The 26,578-nt window shown below is 50.7% G+C and overlaps 1 protein-coding gene across 1 annotated transcript in view; it reads left to right on the forward strand.

Moving 5' to 3' along the window:
- Positions 1 to 3,379: 3,379 nt before the first annotated feature.
- The window catches only part of LOC143766184 (uncharacterized), a 42,978-nt gene continuing 19,779 nt past the window's right edge, over positions 3,380 to 26,578 (forward strand). Inside the window, exon 1 of the mRNA XM_077253660.1 lies at positions 3,380 to 3,432. The gene's annotated coding sequence lies outside the window, so the exon portion shown is untranslated. The remainder of the gene's footprint in view (positions 3,433 to 26,578) is intronic.

A 26,578-nucleotide genomic window follows, 5' to 3' on the forward strand; every position in this document is an offset into this window, starting at 1 on the left:
TAATGTGTCTACGTGTGTCAGTGTCTCCGGTACGTGAGAAAACTGACACCTCACGTACCGGAGCCACTGACGTGTGAAACCGGCCTCAGACAGATAGAAATATGTTAGATACATGAGACATCAGGTGTGAGGCAAAATTCCTGCTCCATAAGTTAAAGGGAATCTGTCACCCCCAAAATGGAAGATGAGCTAATCCCACCGGCATCAGGGGCTTATCTACAGCATTCTGTAATGCTGTAGATAAGCCCCCAATGTATCCTGAAAGATGAGAAATAAAGGTTAGATTGTACTCACCTGGGCGGGCGGTCCGATCCGATGGGCGTTGCGGTCCAGTACCTCTCATCTTCTTACGATGACATCTTCTTCTTGTCTTCAAGCTGCGGCTCCGGCGCAGGCGTTCTTTGTCTGCCCTGTTGAGGGTAGAAAAAAGTACTGCAGTGCGCAGGCGCTGGGCCTCTCTGACCTTTCCCGGCGCCTGCACACTGCAGTACTTTGCTCTGTCCTCAACAGGGCAGACAAAGTACGCCTGCACCGGAGCCGCAGCCTGAAGACAAGAAGAGGATGTCATCGTAAGAAGATGGGAGGCCCCGGACCGGATCGGACCTCGACGCCCATCGGACCGGACCGCAGCGGGACCGCCCCTGGGTGAGTATAATCTAACCTCTTTTTCTCATCTTTCAGGTTACATCGGGGGTTCCCTTTAAGTACAGTTAAAAAAAAGGGCTAGTGCATAGGTTTATAGCAGCAGTCACAATGCCGGATATCCAGATATCCACATACCTGGAGACATAAGTATTAAAGGCAAAACTTTGGAGAGGACAAGTATGGATATAGTTACCCAGATGAACCTTTTAGCATGCTGCGATTGTCTCGGACCGAGGAAAATGGCCGACAAAAAGTCGGCTGGTGGGAGCTGCCCCATAGCTTAACATTAGTCCGAGTGCAATGCGATTTTTTATCGCATTGCACTCGGCCGTTTAAAACGCCAGTGTGACGCCGGCCTTAGGGTACCGTCACACAGTGGCATTTTTATCGCTACGACGGCACGATTCGTGACGTTGTAGCGATATCGTTACCATCTCGCAGTGTCTGACACGCTACTGCGATCAGGCACCATGCTGAGAATCGTACGTCGTAGCACATCGTTTCAAACTTTCTTTCGTCGCTTGATCACCCGCTGACATCGCTGGATCGTTGTGTGTGACAGCGATCCAGCGATGTGTTCGCTGGTAACCAGGGTAAACATCGGGTAACTAAGCGCAGGGCCGCGCTTAGTAACCCGATGTTTACCGTGGTTACCAGCGTAAAAGTAAAAAAAACCAAACCGTACATACTCACCATCTGATGCCCGTCAGGTCCCTTGCCGTCTGCTTCCTGCTCTGACTGAATCCGGCCGTACAGTGAGAGCAGATCACAGCGGCGACGTCACCGCTGTGATCTGCTCTCACATTCCGGCCGGCAGACAGTCAGAGAGGAAAGCAGACGGCAAGGGACCGGACGGACATCAGATAGTGAGTATGTACGGTTTGTTTTTTTTTACTTTTACGCTGGTAACCACGGTAAACATCGGGTTACTAAGCGCGGCCCTGCGCTTAGTTACCCGATGTTTACCCTGGTTACCTGGGGACTTCGGCATCGCTCCAGCGCCGTGATTGCACAGTGTGACCGCAGTCTACGACGCTGGAGCGATAATCATACGATCGCTGCGACATCACGGATCGTGCCGTCGTAGCGATGTAAATGGTACTGTGTGACGGTACCCTTAGACCAGAAATCAGATAAGTGAAAGTGGGACAAATTATCAAAAAACAAAACAAAAAAGAGATAGTTCAAAATGTCCTGAAAAATATTTAGCTGAACACACATTTTTTTATGTAGAAAGAAACAAAAAAAAAAGTACACGTACTGGGAATCGCCTTTTCCAGAATGAACTAATCTATATTGTCTCCCATTACTTATCCTATATGATGTCTAAGGGGAAAGGTTTCTCCCTATGGAGAGTGACATACCAGCTCTGGCTTGTCAAGGTAGGCTACTTTCACACTAGCGTCGTACTCGGCCCGTCGCAGTGCGTCGGGCCGACGTACCGACACTAGCGCTGTATATGCCGCACAACGGGGGCAGCGGATGCATTTTTCCAGCGCATCCGCCGCCCCATTGTGAGGTGCGTGGAGGTGGGGGCGGAGTTCCGGCCGCAAATTCGCGGTCGGAAATGGCGGTCCGTCGGCAGCAAAAAAGTTACATGTAACGTTTTTTGCAGCCGACGGTCCGCCACAACACGGCGCAACCGTCGCACGACGGTTGCGACGTGTGGCAATGCGTCGCAAATGCGTCGCTAATGTTAGTCAATGGTGAAAAAACACATCCTGCAAGCACTTTTGCAGGATGCGTTTTTTCGCCAAAACGACGCATTGCAAAAAACGCTAGTGTGAAAGTACCCGTAAGGAGGCTTATTCACCATGCAATGCTCCTCTGGGAAATTTAATATGCAAATTGCCTCTTCAGAGAAAAATTAAGCTTTTATATCATCCTGACACACAAAATACTCTGCACACATCCTACATACAGCTCTGGTCTGCACTCATTGTACACACAACTCCGCTCTGCACGCACGTCTCTGCTACATACACATTGTACACAAACAGCTCCGCTCAGTACACCTCGTACACAGACGGCTCTGCTCCGTACATCTTGTACACATGCGGCTCCGCTCCGTACACCCCGTACACACACGGCTCCGCTCCGTACACCTCGTACACACACGGCTCTGCTCCGTACACCTTGTACACATGCGGCTCTGCTCCGTACATCTTGTACACACACGGCTCCGCTCCGTACACCCCGTACACACACGGCTCCGCTCCGTACACCCCGTACACACATGGCTCCGCTCCGTACACACGCGGCTCCGCTCCGTACACCTTGTACACACATGGCTCTGCTCCGCACACCTCGTACACATGCGGCTCCGCTCGTACCCACGTGGCTCTGCTTCGCACACCTCGTACACACACGGCTCCGCTCCGTACACCTCGTACACACACGGCTCTGCTCCGTACACCTCGTACACACACGGCTCTGCTCCGTACACCTCGTACACACACGGCTCCGCTCCATACACCTCGTACACACACGGCTCTGCTCCGTACACCTCGTACACACACGGCTCCGCTCCGTACACCTCGTACACACACGGCTCCGCTCCGCACACCTTGTACACACACGGCTCTGCTACATCCACCCTGTAAACCCCTCCTGACCCCACACAGAAACTTCCCCCCATCCAGCACCATGACAACCAGCACAGCACAGTCCTGCATACACTGAGGCCCCTGATCATGTGACCCCTGACTCCTCCCCTCCTGTGACCTCATCACAGGTCCTGTGCGCACAGAACAGCCATATATGTGGTGTGCGGCTCTGCAGGTGGAGGTAGGTGCTGGAGAGTCCCCATTACTAAGAACTATGAGGCTATGTGCACACGTCAGGATTTTGTCAGGATTTTTCATCAGGATTTGTAGCCAAAACCAGGAGTGGAACAATTAGGCTGGAGTCACACATGGCGTAAGACAATACGCCACGTATTATACGTCCGTACTACGGCCGTAATACGGAGAAATGTTCCCAAAATAGTGATCCGTAGTCAGGGTGTGTCAGCGTATTTTGCGCATGGCATCCTCCGTATGTAATCCGTATGGCATCCGTACTGCGAGATTTTCGCGCACGCTTGCAAAACCGACATCTAATGGATTTATGTGCTCAAATGTTAGGGAAAACATATATACAGTATATATATATATATATATATGTCATTGAGACACATATATATATATTCTGTATTTAGATTTCATTCAGCGCGATATCTGTGAACAGCCGGTAATTCAATTGCCGGCTTTTCATTTCTCCTGCACAAACCCGACAGGATATGAGACATGGTTTTCATACAGTAAACCATCTCATACCCCCCTTTTTTTTGCATATTCCACACTACTAATGTTAGTAGTGTGTATGTGCAAAATTTCAGCGCTGTAGCTGCTCAAATAAAGGGTTAAATGGCGGAAAAAATTGGCGTGGGCTCCCGCGCAATTTTCTCCGCCAAAATGGTAAAGCCAGTGACTGAGGGCAGATATTAATAGCCAGGAGAGGGTCCATGATTATTGGCCCCCCCGTGGCTAAAAACATCTGCCCCCAGCCACCCCAGAAAAGGCACATCTGGAAGATGCGCCTATTCTGGCACTTGGCCACTCTCTTCCCACTCCCTGTAGCGGTGGGATATGGGGTAATGAAGGGTTAATGCCACCTTGCTATTGTAAGGTGACATTAAGCCACATTAATAATGGAGAGGCGTCAATTATGACACCTATCCATTATTAATCCAATTGTTGGAAAGGGTTAAAAAACACACACACACACACACATGATTAAAAAGTATTTTAATGAAATAAACACAGCGGTTGTTTTAATAATTTATTGTTCTCTCAGTCCATCAGGAACACCCTCGCTTGGAAAAATAATAAACGCACAAGATACATACCTTCTGGTGAACCGTCTCGTCCCACGAAGTAATCCATCTGAAGGGGTTAACTAATATTACAGGCAGGAGCCCTGCTAAATGCAGCTGTGCTCCGTGCCTGTAATCCCCGGCGAATGAATGAAATGTAGGTCATTGACCTACATTTCCTTCAGTCGCGGTGATGCGCCCCCTGGTGGATGTCCTCATATGACCTGGAGCGTGGGAAAAAGTTCCCAGGCTGCAGTTCATGAGAACATCCACCAGAGGGCGCCTCACCGCGACTGAAGGAAATGTAGGTCAATGACCTACATTTCATTCATTCGCCGGGGATTACAGGCACGGAGCACAGCTGCATTTAGCAGGGCTCCTGCCTGTAATATTAGTTAACCCCTTCAGATGGATTACTTCGTGGGACGAGACGGTTCACCAGAAGGTATGTATCTTGTGCGTTTATTATTTTTCCAAGCGAGGGTGTTCCTGATGGACTGAGAGAACAATAAATTATTAAAACAACCGCTGTGTTTATTTCATTAAAATACTTTTTAATCATGTGTGTGTGTGTGTTTTTTAACCCTTTCCAACAATTGGATTAATAATGGATAGGTGTCATAATTGACGCCTCTCCATTATTAATCTGGCTTAATGTCACCTTCCAATAGCAAGGTGGCATTAACCCTTCATTACCCCATATCCCACCGCTACAGGGAGTGTGAAGAGAGTGGCCAAGTGCCAGAATAGGCGCATCTTCCAGATGTGCCTTTTCTGGGGTGGCTGGGGGCAGATGTTTTTAGCCACGGGGGGGCCAATAACCATGGACCCTCTCCTGGCTATTAATATCTGCCCTCAGTCACTGGCTTTACCGCTCTGGCGGAGAAAATTGCGCGGGAGCCCACGCCAATTTTTTCCGCCATTTAACCCTTTATTTGAGCAGCTACAGCGCTGAAATTTTGCACATACACACTACTAACATTAGTAGTGTGGAATATGCAAAAAAAAGGGGATATGAGATGGTTTACTGTATGTAAACCATGTCTCATATCCTGTCGGGTTTGTGAAGGAGAAATGAAAAGCCGGCAATTGAATTACCGACTTTTCACTAACAGCGCTGCGTATTTCTCGCAAGTCACACTGCTGGTCCGTGTGGAATCCGTATTTTTCTCGCCCCCATAGACTTTCATTGGCATATTATTTGCGCAATACGCTGACAAACGCAGCATGCTGCGATTTTGTACGGCCGTAGAACGCCGTATAATACTGAACCGTAATATACGGCTAATAGGAGCAGCCCCATTGAGAAGCATTGTGCCGTATGTAATGCGAGTTTTACGTACGTAGTTTTTGCGCTCTTACGTACGTAAAACACGCATGTGTGACCCCAGCCTTAGAGGAAAAGTATAATAGAAACCATACCTCCCAACTTCCGGGGAAGGGAAAGAGGGACAAAGTCAGCGGCGCGCCGCGGCAAATTTTAGGCCACACCCATTTCACAACTAGCCACGCCCCAACCACACCCATTTAGCACTTCTGATCACAATGTTTCGTTAACAATAATTATGAAAGAAAAAATATGGCCACACACGACGCTCCATAGTGTACAGTGGCCACACACGACGCTCCATAGTGTACAATGGCCACACACGACGCTCCATAGTGTACAGTGGCCACACACAACGCTCCATAGTGTACAGTGGCCACACACAACGCTCCATAGTGTACAGTGGCCACACACGACGCTCCATACTGTACAGTGGCCACACACGACGCTCCATACTGTACAGTGGCCACACACGATGCTCCATAGTGTACAATGGCCACACACAACGCTCCATACTGTACAGTGGCCACACACGATGCTCCATAGTGTACAATGGCCACACACAACGCTCCATACTGTACAGTGGCCACACACAACGCTCCATAGTGTACAGTGGCCACACACGACGCTCCATAGTGTACAATGGCCACACACGACGCTCCATACTGTACAGTGGCCACACACGACGCTCCATACTGTACAGTGGCCACACACGATGCTCCATAGTGTACAATGGCCACACACAACGCTCCATACTGTACAGTGGCCACACACGATGCTCCATAGTGTACAATGGCCACACACAACGCTCCATAGTGTACAATGGCCACACACGACGCTCCATACTGTACAGTGGCCACACACGATGCTCCATAGTGTACAATGGCCACACACAACGCTCCATAGTGTACAATGGCCACACACGACGCTCCATAGTGTACAGTGGCCACACACGACGCTCCATAGTGTACAATGGCCACACACAACGCTCCATACTGTACAGTGGCCACACACGACGCTCCATACTGTACAGTGGCCACACACGACGCTCCATACTGTACAGTGGCCACACACGACGCTCCATAGTGTACAATGGCCACACACGACGCTCCATACTGTACAATGGCCACACACGACGCTCCATACTGTACAGTGGCCACACACGATGCTCCATAGTGTACAATGGCCACACACAACGCTCCATACTGTACAGTGGCCATACACGACGCTCCATAGTGTACAGTGGCCACACATGACGCTCCATACTGTACAGTGGCCATACACGACGCTCCATAGTGTACAGTGGCCACACACGACGCTCCATACTGTACAGTGGCCATACACGACGCTCCATAGTGTACAATGGCCACACACAACGCTCCATACTGTACAGTGGCCACACACGACGCTCCATACTGTACAGTGGCCACACACGACGCTCCATACTGTACAGTGGCCACACACGACGCTCCATAGTGTACAGTGGCCACACACGACGCTCCATAGTGTACAATGGCCACACACGACGCTCTATACTGTACAATGGCCACACACGACGCTCCATACTGTACAGTGGCCACACACGACGCTCCATAGTGTACAATGGCCATTGGCCACATTATGCTCCATACTGTATAATGGCCCCACATGATGCTGCGTACAGTATACTTGCCCCACGTGATGGTCCATACAGTATAATGGCGCCACATGATGATTTGTACAGTATAGTGGCCCCACACGATGCTGGGTATAGTATAATGGCCACACATAATGCTGGGTGCAGTATAATGGCCACACATGGTTACCCCACCCCCATCATTGCCTTCTCCATCACTACACACAAAGACCTTTCAACGCGCACCCTCGCAGCAGCCGGCAGCTTCCACTCCCACGGCGCTGAATGGTGTCATCCAGCTGCGCCGCTAACTGCTCACGTCGCTGCAGCTGTGATACGCCACTGATAAAGACCTCCGTGTCTCCTGTGCCAGTCAGTGTCAGAGCGAGGAGCAATATCTGCTCCGATCCGACACAGCCAGCGTCCGCTCCGTACACCTCGTACACATGCGACTCCGCTCCATACACCTTGTACATACACGACTCTGCTCCATACACCTTGCACATGCGGCTCCACTCCGTACACACACGGCTCCGCTCTGTACACCTCATACACACACGGCTCCTCCCCATACACCTTGTACACACACGGCTCCACTCCATACACTTTGTACACACACAGCTCCGCTCCATACACCTCGTACACACACGTCTCCGCTTCGTACACCTCATACACACACGGCTCCTCTCCATGCATCTCGTACACACACGGCTCCACTCCGTACACCTCGTACACACATGGCTGTGCTCCATACACGTCGTACACACATGGCTCTGCTCCATACACGTCTTACACACATGACTGCGCTCCATACACCTTGCACATGCAGCTCCGCTCCATACACCTCGTACACACACAGCTCCGCTCCGTACACCTCATACACACACGACTGCGCTCCATACACCTTGCACATGCGGCTCCGCTCCGTACACTTCGTACACACACAGCTCCGCTCCGTACACCTCGTACACACACGACTGCGCTCCATACACCCTGCATTTGCGGCTCCGCTCCATACACCTCGTACACACACGACTGCGCTCCATACACCTAGCACACGTGGCTCCGCTCCGTACACCTCATAGACACGCGGCTCTGCTCCGTACACCTCATACACACACGGCTCCACTCCGTACACCTCATACACACACGGCTCCGCTCCGTACTCCTCGTACACACACGGCTCCGCTCCGTACACCTCGTACACACACGGCTCCGCTCCGTACACCTCGCACACACACACGGCTCCGCTCCGTACACCTCGTACACACACGGCTCCACTCCGTACACCTCGTACACACATGGCTCCGCTCTGTACACATTGCACACGCTGCTTTGCTCCGTATACCTTGCACACAGATGGCTCCGCTCCGTACACCTCATACACATACGGCTCCTCTCCGTACACCTCGTACACACACGGCTCCGCTCCATACACCTCGTACACACACGGCTCCGCTCCGTACACCTCGTACACACACGGCTCCGCTTCGTACACCTCATACACACACGGCTCCGCTCCGTACCCCTCGTACACACAAGGCTCTGCTCCATACACCTTGCACATGCGGCTCCGCTACGTACACCTTATACACACACGGCTCCGCTCCGTACACCTCGTACACACACGGCTCCGCTTCGTACACCTCATACACACACGGCTCCTCTCCATACATCTCGTACACACACGGCTCCACTCCGTACACCTCGTACACACATGGCTGTGCTCCATACACGTCGTACACACATGGCTCTGCTCCATACACGTCTTACACACATGACTGCGCTCCATACACCTTGCACATGCGGCTCCGCTCCATACACCTCGTACACACACAGCTCCGCTCCGTACACCTCATACACACACGACTGCGCTCCATACACCTTGCACATGCGGCTCCGCTCCGTACACTTCGTACACACACAGCTCCGCTCCGTACACCTCGTACACACACGACTGCGCTCCATACACCTAGCACACGTGGCTCCGCTCCGTACACCTCATACACACACGGCTCCACTCCGTACACCTCATACACACACGGCTCCGCTCCGTACTCCTCGTACACACACGGCTCCGCTCCGTACACCTCGTACACACACGGCTCCGCTCCGTACACCTCGCACACACACGGCTCCGCTCCGTACACCTCGTACACACACGGCTCCACTCCGTACACCTCGTACACACATGGCTCCGCTCCGTACACATTGCACACGCTGCTTTGCTCCGTATACCTTGCACACAGATGGCTCCGCTCCGTATACCTCGTACACACACGGCTCCGCTCCATACACCTCGTACACACACGGCTCCGCTCCGTACACCTCGTACACACACGGCTCCGCTTCGTACACCTCATACACACACGGCTCCGCTATATACACCTCGCACACACACGGCTCCGCTCCGTACACCACGTACACACACGGCTCTGCTCCGTACCCCTCGTACACACACGGCTCTGCTCCATACACCTTGCACATGCGGCTCCGCTACGTACACCTTATACACACACGGCTCCGCTCCGTACACCTCGTACACACACGGCTCCGCTCCGTACACCTCGTACACATACGGCTACACTCCGTACAGTCCGTACACACATGGCTTCGCTCCATACACCTTATACACACACAGCTCTGCTCCGTACACCTCGTACACACACACGGCTCCGCTCCATACACATTGCACATGCTGCTCCGATCCATACACCTTGTACACACACGACTCTGCTACATCCACACTGTAAACACCTCCTGACCTCACACATGCTTACCTTCCAGCGTCATGACAACCAGCAGAGTCCTGTACACGGAGGTCCTCCCGATCATGTGACCCCCTGACTCCTCCCATCCTGTGACTTCATCACAGATCCTGAGCCTGTGCGCACAGAGCAGCCAATATGCTGCAGTTCTCTGCGGGCGGGTGCAGGGGCTCAGGGACCGGGTGATATGTACACCTCCCAACCAGTGCGGGACAACTAATGTCCCTCCCGGGATCCCGGGGCTGACTTTCAAAATCAGGACAGTCCTGCGGGATCCGGGACGGTTGGGAGCTATGTAGAAACATATGCTCCAATTCTGCATTTATCACCCACTCCTGGTTTTGGCTACAAAACCTGATGAAAAAGCCTGACAAAATCCTGACAAAATCCTGACGTGTGCACATACCCTAAGGGTGTGTGCACACGTTGTGGTTTTTACTGCGGATCCGCAGCATTTTTGACGCTGTGGATCCGCAGCAATTTTTCATGTGGTGTACAGTACCATGTTAACCTATGGAAAATAAAAACCGCTGTGCACATGCTGCGGAAAAAACCACGCGGAAACGCTGCGGTTTATTTTCCGCAGCATGTCAATTCTTTGTGTGGATTCCGCAGCGGTTTTACACCTGGTCCATATTAAAAAAATGCAGGTGTAAAACCACAGTAGAATCCGCACAAAAAAACGTAGTAAATCCGCGCTAAATCAGCAGGAAAAACGCAGTGTTTTTGCCCTGCGGATTTATCAAAATCAGTGCGGAAAAATCCGCACACTAGTACGCAACGTGTTCACATAGCCTAACGCTTTCTTCCTTCTCCTCTGATAGATACAAACAACCCAGTTATGAATAATCGGAAGTCAGGAAACACATATTGCTCCCATAGTACAGCGCTCCTGTCTGACACACACAGTATAATGTCCCTACAGTGCCGCCATTCCCCCCCACATACATAGTATAATGTCCCCACAGTGCCGCCATTCCCCCCCACATACATAGTATAATGTCCCCACAGTGCCGCCATTCCCCCCCACATACATAGTATAATGTCCCCACAGTGCCGCCATCCCGAGACAAGGTCCGCTCCGCTCTGAGGAAATTGAGTCCGGAAGACGACGTGGAAGCATTCCTCACCGTCTATGAGTGCACGGCAGAGTGCGCGGTCGGAAAAAGCGGACCGTCGGCGGCAAAAAACGTTACATGTAGCGTTTTTTTGTGCCGACAGTCCGCCACAACACGGCGCAACCGTCGCACGACGGTTGCGACGTGTGTCAATCCGTTGCAATACGTCGCTTAATGTTAGTCTATGGGGAAAAAACGCATCCTGCAAGCACTTTTGCAGGATGCGTTTTTTCGGCCAAACGACGCATTGCGACGGATTGCAAAAACGCTAGTGTGAAAGTAGCCTAAGAAGGAATATAAACCCGCTCACCCGTGATGCATAAACCAATCTTCGGGAGCACGGACCCCCTGTGTCCAAGCGTATAAAGTCCAAAAAAGAAGAGAATGTCCAGCTTCACCGAATCCGTAAAAAAGAGTTTTCTTTATTCACAAACCTTAAACATAGAGGATACAGACTTCAGCACAAACCATATGTGTAGGAATCTCAATGCGTTTCTGGAGACTGAGCTCCCTTAATCATGACGAGTCATGATGTCATAAAGAAAACTCTTTTTTACGGATTCGGTGAAGCTGGACAGTCTCTTCTTTTTTGTGACTTACTGCAGCATGTGAAAAGGTGGCTCCAACCTGAGACTTTGACTCTGGCCCAAATGGTGGAGAGAGTGGTGGTTGACCGGCTGGTGAGAACTCTGCCAGCAGCCATACAGCGTTGGGTGGGGCAAGGGGACCCGGGCACTCTGGACCAGGTGGTGGGACTGATTGAGCGGTACACTGCCACTCAGAACCTTATACTGGACACGGCTTCACTAATTCTGTCATGTTGGGCCCCACCAACCCAGGAGCCTGGGAAAGTCCACGACCCTCTACTGGGGCCAATCAGGACCAACACGAAGGGAGAGTGACAGCAGATCCGTGTCTTCTAAGTCAACCCCAAGGTCCAGTCGTGCCGCAGCTATCAAGTGCTGGCGGTGCCAGGACCCCGGACAAGTGGCTGCCAACTGCCCTTTGACAGCTGAATCCATGGACTGCGGGTATACTCGCCATGTGTCTATGTAGGCCTAGCCAGTCTGCACCACCACTGCAGGCACTACCGATTGAACCCCAACTGTGTAAGATACTCGTTAACAGGTACCAGATGGACGATCTCTTTGACTTTGGGAGCTTAGTGACTCTGGTCCATGGGTCCCTTGTTGACGGGGACAACCCCAACGGACGGAAAGTGGGGGTGGTTTGCATACATGGGGAACTCTGAGAGTACCCGACCGTGGAAGTTAGGTATTCCACCGTGTGTGTAGAAATAAGACGTGGTGGGAGTGTTAAAAACTCTTTCTCCTGCGCCTCATTGGGGGACACAAGACCATGGATGTTATGCTGCTTGCCACTAGGAGGACACTAAGTAAACACAAAGAGTTAACTCCTTCTCTGCAGTATACACCCCTTGACTGGCCAGAAACGACTCAGTTCTTGCTTAGTGTCTGTAGGAGGTACTTGGGTCTGATTGGTGGCAACAGCGATCGTTTGGCGCTACACCGCGCCCGCCGGTGCGCGCCCCGCCGGCAGCCTGCACAACTTTAGTCCCCGGCTTTTCAGCCGGACTAGGCCGCGTTTATAATTCCCGCCCACCGCTGGAGCCCCGCCCACCGCTCAGGCGCTTCTCATTCTGAACGAGAACAGCCCTGCAAATCTCGGGCGCCATCTTGGGACTCCTCTCCTGCGTGGAATTCAGCAACAAACGCTTCCTCCTGCCTCCCTGGGGACACCGACACAGGACCTTGGGTAAGCTGCTCCTCCCTATAGGAAAACGCTTAACCCCTTCTCTGCATCCACATCCCTGCTATTGCAGTATTTTGGAGGCACAGACATACACTATGTCTCAATCTAAGGAGGCAAAAAGGGACAACAAAAAGCACACTGTGTTTTTAACCGCATGTGCCACTTGCAATTCTTCTTTGCCACGTGCTCACACTACTCCTTTGTGCCAGAACTGTGACCCGGCCGGTGCGCAGCCGCCTTCTGCCTCCCCCTCCAATGTCTCCACCGACCCCGTCGGGCCTAACCCTCCTGAGTGGGCCGCTTCCTTGTCGCGTTCCATGGATTCATTGGTCAAGGCACTGGAATCCTTCTGGGGATCCTCTATAAACAAGAACTCCCCTCCGTCGACCACGACGGAATCCGCCGCTGGTGCAGGGCCATCCGACCACAGGGGCCGTACTTTACTTCGAGAATCTCGGGGTTCTAGGAAAAGGGCCCATGTCTCGTCCTCCGTACACGCTCGAGCTTCAGCATTGGGGAGCTCCACCTCTCGCTCCCCTTCTCCCGAGGGTCGCAGCGTACATGACTCCGAATATGAGTCAGAGGAGTCTTTAACTCAGGACTCCTCGATCGGTCAGGATACACTTGACTCCCTAATTGAGGCAGTCAATAAATCTCTGATGGTGGACGAGGAATCTGTTTCCACTCAGGAACAGGTAGTGTCTTTTAAAAAGACTAAACGCGTCCAGAAAATATTTGCTAATCACCCTGAGTTTCAGGACATCGTCCAAAAACACAGGGAACATCTGGATAAGCGTTTTACGGCCCAAAAGTCCACAAGTCAAATATCCCTTCTCCAAGGACCTGATGAAGGAGTGGCTTCTCTCCCCTTCTGTAGATCCTGCCGTATCACGCCTCGCATCCAAAACAATCCTATCCTTGTCCGACGGTTCATCGGTCAAAAACCCTTCTGACCGTCAAATTGACTACCTGGCTCGCTCAGTCTTTGAAGCCTCAGGAGCAACACTCCTTCCATCCTTTGCGGCTTCCTGGGTGGCTAAGGCAATGGTTGCCTGGGCAGAGGTGTTAACCTCTACCGTCCACGGCAGTAATCTTTCCCCAGAAGCGGCCAGACTCGCTAACCAGATAGCTCAGGCTGGAGACTTTGTTGTCAATGCTTCTACAGATGCGGCTAATTGCGCAGCTCAAGCGGCCGCAAACGCAATCTAAATCAGGAGGGCCTTGTGGCTTTGGGATTGGCGTGCAGATTCTGCCTCTAAAAAGTCGCTGACTTCTTTACCTTACCACGCTGGCCGTTTATTTGGAGCAAAGCTAGACCAAATCATTTCTGACGCTACCGGAAGGAAAAGTAAATTCCTTCCTCAGCAGAAACCTACTTGGCCCTTTCGGAATCAACAGCAGTTTCGATTCCGATCCTTTTGTAACAACTCCGGTTGGTCCTCCTCTTCGGGATCGGGACAGCGGGGAGACAGAAATCCCCAGGTCTCATACAGACCTAACCGTTCCTGGAAGCCCAGATCGAGACCCTCTTGCTCCAAGGCATCTGCACCCACTAAACCTTCTACTCAAAGACTCTTCGTCATGTCCGGTGGACACCGACAGAGTAGGCGGACGTCTTCTCTTGTTTTGCCAAAATTGGCTCTCGGTCGTCCACGACGAGTGGGTCAGAGAGCTTGTGTCCTCCGGATACAAAATCGAGTTTTCTTCCATTGCCCCCTCGCTTTTTCCAGTCCTCTCCCCCCAAATCAAAAGCGTCACTTCTTCAGGCCATACAGGCGCTTCGAAGGGACGGTGTCATCGTTCCGGTTCCTCGAGACCAGAGGTTCAGGGGATTCTACTCGAACCTATTTGTGGTCCCAAAAAAGGACGGGACTCTACGGCCCATACTGGATCTCAAGCTGCTAAACATGTTCGTACGGGTTCGACACTTCAGAATGGACTCGCTCCATTTAGTTGTCGCGTTTCTGGAAAGAGGAGAGTTCCTTGCATCCATAGACATCAAGGACGCCTATCTCCACATCCCGATCTGTTCCTCTCATCAGCAGTTCCTGCGCTTCGCAGTCCAGGACAAGCACTTTCAGTTTGTGGCTTTGCCTTTCAGACTCGCCACTGCCCCCAGAGTGTTCACAAATGTCATGGCAGCTGTCTTGGCCATTCTTCACGCTCGGGGACTGGTAGTTCTCCTGTACCTGGAAGACCTATTGATCAAAGAGCCTTCCCACTCTGCATGCGCGGAGTCTGTCAGGTTAACCATGGATTCGCTTTCTCGCCTGGGTTGGAAAATCAACTTCGAGAAATCATCTCCGGTGCCGGCCCAGCAAATCTGCTTCCTGGGCATGTTTTTGGATTCTTCCCGTGGGTTAGTCATTCTCCCTCCAGAGAAGGTCTCATCCGTACAACAGGGGGCGCGCAAGCTCTCCCGCCCAGTCCCGCACTCCATCCGCTTCGCGATGCGCATCCTCGGGAAGATGGTGGCCGCAATGGAGGCAGTTCCGTTTGCACAGTTTCATCTCTGTCCCTTGCAGCAGGCTCTGCGGTTAGCCTGGGACAGGAGTCCGTTTTCCCTTGACCGTCGCTTTCGCCTATCACCACATGTTAGGAAATCCCTCAGGTGGTGGACGCTACAGTCCTCTCTGAACCAAGGGAGGTCTTTTCTACCGGTACGCTGGTCAGTGGTGACCACCGATGCCAGCCTCTTGGGCTGGGGCGCAGTTTTCAATCACCACACAGCACAGGGTTGTTGGTCCATGCGAGAGTCGCGTCTCCCAATCAACGTCTTGGAGATTCGAGCGATCAGGCTTGCCCTATGCAATTTATCACCTTCTTGCAGGGCATCCCATCAGGATCCAATCCGACAATGCCATGGCCGTAGCGTACATCAGCCGGCAAGGGGGAACCTGCAGCAGGGCAGCCATGTGCGAAGTCGCCCATATTCTTCGCTGGGCCGAGACCAATCATTCCCTCATCTCGGCGATCCTCATACCGGGTGTGGAGAATTGGAGAGCGGAGTGGTCCCTCCATCCGGAACTCTTCCAGCAGATTTGTCTTTGCTGGGGGACACCGGATGTGAATCTCATGGCCTCGTGGCTCAACAACCAGGTTCCCCAGTTCATTGCTCGATCCCGCTATCCTCGCGCCATCGGAGCAGATGCACTGGTTCTGTCGTGGCAGCGGTTCCAGCTGGTGTACATCTTTCCCCCTCTTCCTCTGCTCCCGAGGGTCATCAAGAAGATCAGAGCAGAGGGGAGACCGGTGATCCCTGTCGCACCGAACTGGCCGCGCCGAGCGTGGAATGCGGAACTCGTCGAAATGGTCGCCGACGTCCCCTGGTGGCTCCCGGATCGCAGGGATCTCCTTTCACAGGGCCCGATTTACCACCAGAACTCCAGGGCCCTGTCTTTGATGGCGTGGCCGTTGAATCCTGGATTTTAGCCCAAGCTGGATTCTCTCCAGGGGTTTCATCTACCATGATTCGTGCTAGGAAACCTGTATCCGTGCACACTTATCTTCGTACCTGGCGCACCTTCTTCTCATGGTGCAAGGCGCATGGACGTTCTCCCCTGGTATTCTCCATTCCGTCCATTCTGGAGTTCCTCCAATCAGGTCTAGAGTCAGGACTTGCCCTAAGCTCGCTCAAGGGTCAAGTGTCCGCATTGTCAGTTCTGTTCCAACGGAAGATCGCTTCCAGACTGCCGGTCAAAACCTTCATCCAAGGAGTCTCCCGGGTGGTCCCTCCCTATAGAATGCCATTAGCTTCATGGGATCTTAACTTGGTTCTCGGAGTTCTTCAGGAGACCCCCTTTGAACCATTGCAGGACATTCCCCTCACCCTCCTTTCTTGGAAGGTGGTCTTTCTCGTGGCGATTACGTCAATGAGGAGAGTTTTGGAGTTGGCGGCTCTCTCTTGCCGTCCCCCTTTCCTGGTTTTTCACCCAGACAAGGTAGTTTTGAGAACATCTCCCTCCTTCCTACCTAAAGTCGTCTCCTCCTTCCATCTAAACAAGGACATCGTCTTGCCATCATTCTGTCCGGCACCAACCCATCGTGTCGAGAAGGCTCTCCATACCCTGGATGTGGTTAGAGCTCTTCGGCGGTACATATCTCGCACGACTCCCTTCCGTAAGTCGGATGTCCTGTTCGTGCTCCCGGAGGGACACAGGAAAGGCTTACCTGCCTCAAAGGCCACTCTAGCCAAGTGGATTCGCTCCATTATTCAGGAATCCTATCGCGTCAGGAACGCCCCTGTCCCAGCAGGGATTAACGCACACTCGACTCGGTCGGTCGGTGCTTCTTGGGCCATTCGGCACCAGGCTTCCGCACAACAGCTTTGTAAAGCTGCGACTTGGTCCAGTCTGCATACCTTCACGAAGCACTATCACGTGAATACCCAGGCTTCGGCAGATGCTGCCCTTGGCAGACGCATTCTGCAGACAGCGGTACCTCAGTAAGCCAGTGATACATGGGGTTTAGCAGTGCAATTGCTCCCCACCCAGGGACTGCTTTAGGACGTCCCATGGTCCTGTGTCCCCCAATGAGGCGTAGGAGAAAAGGAGATTTTTGTGTACTCACCGTAAAATCTTTTTCTGCGAGCCAATCATTGGGGGACACAGCACCCACCCTGTTAGCCTATGGCTGTTTGTTGTTGTGGTTTGTTCCTCAGTTTTTTACATAGTTTACTTGTCTTGTTTTTTTCTTATACTCCTACTGCTTTACTACCGAACTGAGTCGTTTCTGGCCAGTCAAGGGGTGTATACTGCAGAGGAGGAGTTAACTCTTTGTGTTTAGTGTCCTCCTAGTGGCAAGCAGCATAACACCCATGGTCCTGTGTCCCCCAATGATTGGCTCGGAGAAAAAGATTTTACGGTGAGTACACAAAAATCTCCTTTCCGTATGGGACTGTGTTGGTAAGAGACTTGCTTCTGTTCTCGTCCCTGTGGGAGACCAGGGTTAACCCTCCCAAAGTAAATGATATTCTGGACTCAGAACCCGAAGATCACTAGTCAGGGGTACCTGCCGTAGGGGTTGCCAACATAGGGACAGGGTGTAACCCCCCGATAGGCTCCCCTAGAGGTATTGGCAGGAGAGATCGAGGAGACCCCACTTATCCCCGAGCTGGAAGTATCCCCTAGTAAGTTCGAGGCAGCTCAACTCCAGGATTCCATCCTGGCCCAGGCATGAGAAGGGGTGATTGAAATTAACAAAGTAGCTCAGCAGCCAGGTGCAGAGACAGGTTTTTCCCCGCATGGCTATCCACCAGGAGTTGTTATACCGGGTGGATAAAGTCCGGGATGAGGTGGTGGAACAGCTGGTGGTGCCACAATCCTACCATCGGGCGGTGCTCGACATGGCTCACACCCATATGCTAGGAGGGCATTTGTGGCCAAAAAGACTCAGGAGTGCATTCTGCAGCGTTTTTTTTTGGCCTGAGGTCTACGCGGAGGTCCAGAGGTACTGGGACACGTATCTGGAGTGCCAATCATCCTCACCTATCGTGAACTACCGGATTCCATTGGTACCACTGCCCATCATAGGCTGGTTTCACATTTGCGGTTGTGTCCGCAGCGTTTCTACCGCATATATCCGCATGCGTTGTGTATTCCTATATTTAACATTAGGGACGCATGCGATTTTGATTGTTCGCGTTTTGCCGCGTTTGACGACGCATGCGTCGTTTAGTCGTTTGCGGCTTGGCGCGGAAATGCAACATGTAGTAATTTTTAGAGGCATCAATTTGCCGCCTGGAAACGCATGCGGTCGATTGCGCAAGGATTGCGGCAAAAAAAACGCATTTCTCTCTATATGAACGCATGCGTCCACAAGCACATGCGTTTGCTTGCGTTCGTGAACGCATGCGTTTCAAAAGAGAAAAACATGTCTAGACCCTGATAAGCCACCCCCCACATACATGGTGATAAAGGGAGGGAGTGGACATTTGCAGGTCACTACTCAGCAGACACTGAAGCAGACGAGACACAGGCTACGTCGTGGAGGAAAACAAGACACTGAACAATGTGAGTATATCCTAGCCAATGCCTTTATTTTCTATTTTCTGTCTCTACATGTCCTAATTTCTTGCATTTCTTTCTTTCTACATGCATCAGAATGTCGTCTTCTTCTTCTTCTCATGAGGAGTTTCTTCCTGGGCCGTCTGAAGTCGAGCATGTCAGTGAGGTGAGTACTTGCCTCGTCAGATTGGTAAGTATTCACTGTCACATCTACACATGTGACAATTTGAATTTTTCATTTTTTTAGAGCTCTTCTTCAACTGCGGCACAGACTGGGCAGGAGCAGCGGACTCAAGGTCGGGTGGAAAGACGGCAGCGGGTACATATACAAGGCTGACTGTTTACTGTATCCTCAGTGTAATTTTCTTGAATCTTCTTTTCTTTCCATTCCTATTTCTTAACTTTTTTCTTCTGGAATCCTTTTGTATGTTGACTTTCCTATTCATGCCATTTCTCAGCATCTTTTTTCTTTTTTTTCCTTATGTTAACTCACTAAACTTTAATGACTTTATTTAATTTTTAGGTTCCACAATGGGAGGATAACCTAATTGAAAATGACCTCCTCATCTCCCTGGTCCAGGAGCGAGTCCCGTTGTGGGACACCCGGGATCCATTGCACTCAAACAACGTCACGATCCGGCGCCTATGGATTGAGGTGGCCAAAGAGATGTGGGATGGCTGGGACAATGCCCCGACTCGGGTCCGAAATGCATTTGGTAAGTATTGCACTGCAGTGTGAAGCAGCAGAGACTGTGTGTGATGAAAGAAACTCTCAGGAGTCTCTGTCATCACACACAGTTGTGTGAGCACAGCCAAAAGTCCTTTTTCTGACCATAAATTTTTATTTTTTTTTAACAGTGGCCAAATTCAAAACACGTTGGCGTTTGATGAAGGACCCCTTCAACAAGGACCTGCGTCAAGAGAGCCGTGTTCCCAGTGGTTCAGGAGCAAGGATCAGAAGATACAAATACTATCGAGTTCTGGCATTTTTAAGACCGGTCCTTGCCCAGAGAACGTAAGTATTTATCACGTGCATTAGGTTGTATTGTATTGCCATAATCTGTATTTTTCTATTCCACAGGATTTTGCGTCTGGTTAATTTTTGGTATTAATTTTCTTTTTTCTTTTTTCACAGCACATGGAGCACAACTGTTGGCCCAGGTTCTGGAGCGGTCCTTCATCCGACAGCCACGGACCCGTCCCAGCCATCCAGCAGCGCTGTAGCAAGTGGGCATTCCACACTAACTGGAGACCAGGGAGCTGGTCCATCAGGTCTTCCCCTTTCGCAGTCCTCTTCCATTGCCCCTTTTTTTTGGGGCTCCTCCCGGCAGCGGCAGAGGGCATCGGACAGGTCACTCATGCCCGAGTTTTTGCACTTGAGCTCGGTTTTACACAAGAAATCAAGGCTTTGGGTGACCGAATGAATATTTCACATAACCTCTTGAATGCACGTATCCAGGAGGTCACCAAAAGCCTTGACCAAGTGAAAGCCGACCTCCAGAGGCCAGCACATCATTTTTTTAACCAAATTGAGCAGGGCATGTCGGAACACCTTACTCCTGATCTCCAGCTAAGTGTCATGCAGGCCTGCAATGCTGCTTACGTGGAGGCTATGCAGCAGAGTCGGTATTTCCAGCAGAAAGTGTCGTCATATCCACCTGTGCCTTCACTGTCACGATTAACCTCAATGCCGACCTCTGCTGCATACCACTGCACGGCCACCTCAATTCCTAGCACTGCCGGACACCACTACAGCACCACCACCATGCCGAGTGCAGTTGGACATCCCACCGCCACCACCATGACAACCGCTGCTCCTGCTTGGACCTCCTCCACTGAAACCACGATGCAGCCGGACCCTGGCATGGCCTTCCGTACCGCCACCACCACGATGCAGCAGGACCCTGGCATGGCCTTGCGTACCGCCACCACCACGATGCAGCAGGACCCTGGCATGGCCTTATGCTCTACAAGCGCTATGAACTCTGGCATGGCTGCAAGTTCCACGAGCACTATGGACTCTGGCATGGCTGCACGCTCTACGAGCACTATGGACTCTGGCATGGCTGTACGCTCTACGAGCACTATGGACTCTGGCATGGCTGCACGCTCTACGAGCACTATGGACTCTGGCATGGCTGCACGCTCTACGAGCACTATGGACTCTGGCATGGTGCAGCCGGACCCTGACAGGTCACCCACCACTACACCACGCCATATGAGCCCACCAAGGCTTCCCAGAACCCGGCAAACCCCCCCAAAAAAACAGAGGACTCTTAGTATTCCTCAACCCTTCACCTCCCAATGTGTATGTAATGTCAGGTTTGTCTCACCCTTCCAGTGCGTCTCAAACCTCTCATGTGTCAAGCCCCATCCCCAAACTTCCAGACCCTACTAGTTTCATTGCCCCTTCTCCTGCCACCTCTGCGTCGTCCACGGTTAGCCAGGCCTCAGTGCTTCACCCCCTCCCCCTCCCCCCCGCTTACATCACTCTACCCCAAGCCGGCGCATTAAATAAATTTTTTGGTTGTTAAAAAATAAAAAAAAATTGATTTGCCCCAATTATGTTTGGTTTATTGTGTCTTCCGCCGCCGGCAACACACACCGTGCGCCAAATAAGAAACTTCGCCACACACTTTATTTTTTGGCCACATCATATCTCCAGTAGTTATAAAAAAAAAAAAATGCAGTTTTGTGTGTCTTTAGTATTGAGATATGAGGTGGGCCAAAAAATTTATACTTATATTATCTCCATAATCTCTTCTTTCTGCTTTGTCTGTGACTAGTGTTGCAGTCAGAAGAGAAAATGGCGGAAATACAATGCAGAACTATACTCAACAGGTCAGGTGTCAAAAAACTCATTAGTTATGACACCTGACCTGGTGAGTAGAGAACTGCCTTGTATAACCACCATTTTCTCTTCTGTGTACATAATCTATTACACACAAATTGAAGGGACAATGGTGATCACACACGGCATATCTATGCTCACCTGTACATGTGTCAGAAATAGTGAATTCATGAAGCTGTTATATGTGCATCATGAATTCATTATTTCTGACACCTGACTTGATGAGTATAGATCTCTTTAGTGTGACAGTGATTGTCTCTTCAGTCTGTGTCCAATGGATACAGCAGAACAGAATCAGGACGCAATGACCTCAACAAGCTTACCAATAAAGCAACATGGTTGCCATAACACTAGCAGTATGTGGGCAGTGTTTTATATCAGTATTTGTAAGCCAAAACAAGGAGTGGAACAATTAGAGGTAAATTATGATATTAACATAATAACTAGCACCTCTGCCTTTATCACCCACTCCTGGTTTTGGATTACAAATACTGATATTAAATACAGACCAAATACTGCTAGTTTTAGGACAGCCTTGGTTTGTAGAGGAAATACATAGAAGACACGGTCCGGTCAACACAACCAAAACTAAAGTTCATTAATGAGAAATATTATTATCATTGCAGAAAATTACTGGTACAGATCGAATTACAACAGGACATTTACACAACATTGTCCTGCCATGACACACGTCCAATATCTGAATCAAAAAAGGCAGCAAATTGGTCCCGCATGTGACCAACTGCTGCAGTTGACCGCAGCTGGCGATGCTGGAAATCGGGCAGTGGGTGTGCAACTGGTTCATCCAGTTCAATGTTGGGTTGCTCCTTAGCCATTATATAATTGTGCAGAACCCACACAGGCTTTGACCACCTCGTCGACTGTTTCCACTTTTAGATTTATGGCTGATGCAAGAATGCGCCATTTAGAGGCCAGAATGCCAAAGGTACACTCTACTGTTCTTCGGGCCCTGGTCAGTCTGTAGTTAAAGATCCTTCTAGTGTGGTTCAAGTCCCGACTGGAATAGGGCTTCAGTAGGTTTTCACACATCTGAAAGGCCTCTTCCCCAACCATAACAAATGGCATCAGTGGACCTTGAGTGTTGGGGAGAGGTTGTGGCGGGGGAAATTGAAATTTTTGCCATACACACGGCGGCCAATATCCAAGTTCTTAAAAGTCCGGGAATCGTTGCCAAGGCCAAAAGCTCCAGTGTCCACGGCGATGAAGCGACAGTTCGCATCGGCTATTGCCATGAGCACAACAGAAAAATATTTTTTATAGTTGAAATACTCCGATCCTGTTCTGGCAGGTTTGATAATGCGGATGTGCTTTCCATCCACCGCTCCTAAACAGTTGGGGAAATCACACACACTCCAGAATTTTTCCGCAATTTCAAGCCACATGTCGACGGTGGGTAGGGGTATAAACTCGTCCCGGAGTACATTCCACAAAGCCCGACAGGTGTCCGCAACTATTCCTGACAGGGTGGATATTCCAAGCCGGTATTGGAAGTGGAGGGATGATAAACTCTCTCCGGTTGCCAGAAAGCTGTAAGAAAAAGAAACCCCCCCCCCAAAATTACAAACTATTCTATTTATGGTGTGGTTACGCTAAAGAAAGAAAGGAAAATACCCAAAACATACATGTCAGAAAACACAAAATTTGGACTGTCATTGGTTTAGATTTGGAACGTACCTTAATGTAACCAGCAGACGTTCCTCTGGTGGAATCGCTCTACGGAGCAGGGTGTCCTGTCTCCGTATGGCTCCTAGGACACGAGCAAGCAAATCCCGGACCGAGTCTTGCGACATCCTTGTATATTCATGAAATTTCTCCGGGTTGGTATTAAGCTCGCCATACAGCGTGTGATAGGCTCCACGGCTCTCACGTAGTTCGATAATGGGGTGTCTCCAAAAACGCCTACGTTGTCTCCTTCTCCATCTTTCGCGATTTCTGTCTTGCTCCCAAGCAAAAGCACAGGCAAGAAACAGCTTGATGCTTAAATCCAGGTTGAAATAAAAGCTCTCCATGCGAAGATCCATCATGACACAGGATACAGGAGCAAAATCTGAAGACTACAGCTGTTCAGGGGTCTATATAAAGAAATCCCATAATACACGCCATCTGTAGTCCCATTGGCAGTGCCTGGTTATCTTGATTTTTCTCTTGTGAAATTTCTCATCATGCGCACCAAAAATGCAAACCCAGGAAAAAACTCATATAAACGCGTACAAACGAGGCGTTTTTTTAATCGCATGCGTTACCGCATGCGTCTACAAAACACCGCGTTTGTACGCGTTTATATGCGTTTTTTCCACCACTTGCGGATGCGGATTAAACGCAAATGTGAAACTAGCCATAGAGGTACCATTTGAGAAGATAGCAATGGATCTGGTAGACCCCATAGTGAAATCCACCCGTGGTCATCAGCATATTTTGGTTATAGTGGACTACGCCACACCTCGGCCACGTTAATAGCTTGCGAGCTATTTGCCATGTTTTGTCGACTTGGACTACCAAAGGAGATCCTTACAGATCAGGTTACTCCTTTTATGTCCAAGGTGACCCGGGAGCTATTTAAGCTGTTCTGAATTAAACAGCTACGTACGTCAGTGTGGAGAGATTTAAGAAGACCCTTAAATCCATGCTAAAAAAGGTGGTCGCCAAGGACGGGAGGGATGGGACATGTTACTGTCCTATTTTAATGTTCGCTATCCGTGAGGTACCGCAGGGGTCCACAGGGTTCTAGCCATTTGAGTTATTGTATGGCAGGCACCCGAGGGGACTTCTAGACTTAGCTAACAAGACGTGGGAGCAGGAGCCCACTCCGCATAAGAGCATCATCGAGCATGTGGAAAGCATGCAGGACTGGATTGTGGCAGTATGGGCCATAGTAAAGGAGCATCTGATGGATGCCCAGGCCGCGCAGAGCCACGTGTATAATAAAAGAGCCAGGTTAAGGACCTGTAAAGAAGGAGACAGGGTGTTGGTACTAGTGCCCACCCCAGAGAGTAAGCTCATGGCCAAGTGGCAAGGGCCATATGAGTTACCGGGGAAGGTGGGAGAAGTAAATTATAGTTTACCAGCCCGGGTAAACAAAACCCGAACATCACGTCAACCCGTTGAAATCGTGGAAGGACTAGAAATGTCTGGTCCCGGAGTTGACCCGGTTGTACCAACAGGGAACCCTCTGTCACCGGCCAAAGCCGAGAGAGAGGTAAAAATAGGAGACACTCTCTCAAAACATCAGCGTCGAGAGGTTCGGAAATTAGTCCAAGAGAACGCAGAGGTATTCTCAAAATTACCTGGTCATACCTCCGTCAGCCAGCATGACTTTGTCACCGAGCCTCATGTAAGGGTATGAAGGAAACCATACAGGGTGCCCCAGGCCCAGAGACAAGTAATTGCGAGTGAGGTAAGACAAATGCTCCAGCTGGGAGAAATTGAGGAATCCCGGAGTGACTGGTCTAGCCCCATTGTGCTAATCCCGAAGCCGGACGGATCATTATGGTTCTGTAATGACTTGAGTAAATTGAATGAGGTGTCGAAGTTCGACCTTTACCCAATGCCTCGGGTGGATGAGCTGATCGAACACCTGGGTCAGGCCCAGTACTTCACCACGCTTGCTCTGACCAAGGGTTATTAGCAGGTGCCTTTTACAGATTCGGCCAAATAAAAGACCGCCTTTTTAACACTGGAGGGTCTTTACCACTATGTAGTCTTGTTTTTTGGACTACATGGGGCCCCTGCCACTTTCTAGAGGTTGGTGGATATAGTGTTGAAACCCCATCTGAAGTATGCGTTAAATGACATCATCATCTTTAGTGTTGACTAGCATATCCACTTGTCCCAAGTACAAGCAGTAGTATATTCGCTCAGAGCTGCGGGCTTGACGGCGAATCCCAAGAAATGTGCGATTGGGCTAGAGGAAGCCCGGTACTTGGGGTACGGGAGCGGCCATGGGGTTATTAAACCCCAAATAAATAAAATCGAGGCCATTCAGAACTGGCCCTGACCTGTTACCACCAAACAGGTGAGAGCCTTTCTTGGAATCATTGGGTATTACCGGAGGGTTATACCTAATTTTTACATGGAGAACAACCACCCTTACAGATCTCCTCAAGGGAAAGAAGTCTGTCATGGTTCGGTGGAACACCCAGGAGGAGGAAGTGTACCAATCCATGAAGGTGGCGCTGTGTAAGCAGCCCGTCCACAGTAGCCCCTACTTTCAGAAACCCTTCATTGTGCAGACAGATGCCTCTAGCATGGGCCTAGGAGCAGTCCTGTCTCAGGAGGTGAACGGAGAGGAGCATCCGGTCACCTACCTGAGTAGGAAACTCACCCCGGCCTTGAAAACTTATAGCACAGTGGAGAAGGAGTGCCTGGCCATTAAGTGGGCCTTGGAAGTTCCTAGGCTATTATTTGCTCGGTTGACCGTTTCGCTTGGTGACAGATCATTCGCCCTTGAGGAATGCCAAGGAGAGGAATGTTTGGGTCACCCGATGGTTCCTGTCTTTGCAAAATATCAATTTTACCGTGGAAGATCGGGCTGGAAAGTCACATGGAAATGCGGATGCCCTGTCACGGGCCCCCTGTATGGTGACAAATGTTCAACTCCAC

Source organism: Ranitomeya variabilis, chromosome 4 (assembly GCF_051348905.1).
Source record: "Ranitomeya variabilis isolate aRanVar5 chromosome 4, aRanVar5.hap1, whole genome shotgun sequence".
Classification (NCBI taxonomy): Eukaryota; Metazoa; Chordata; class Amphibia; order Anura; family Dendrobatidae; genus Ranitomeya; species Ranitomeya variabilis.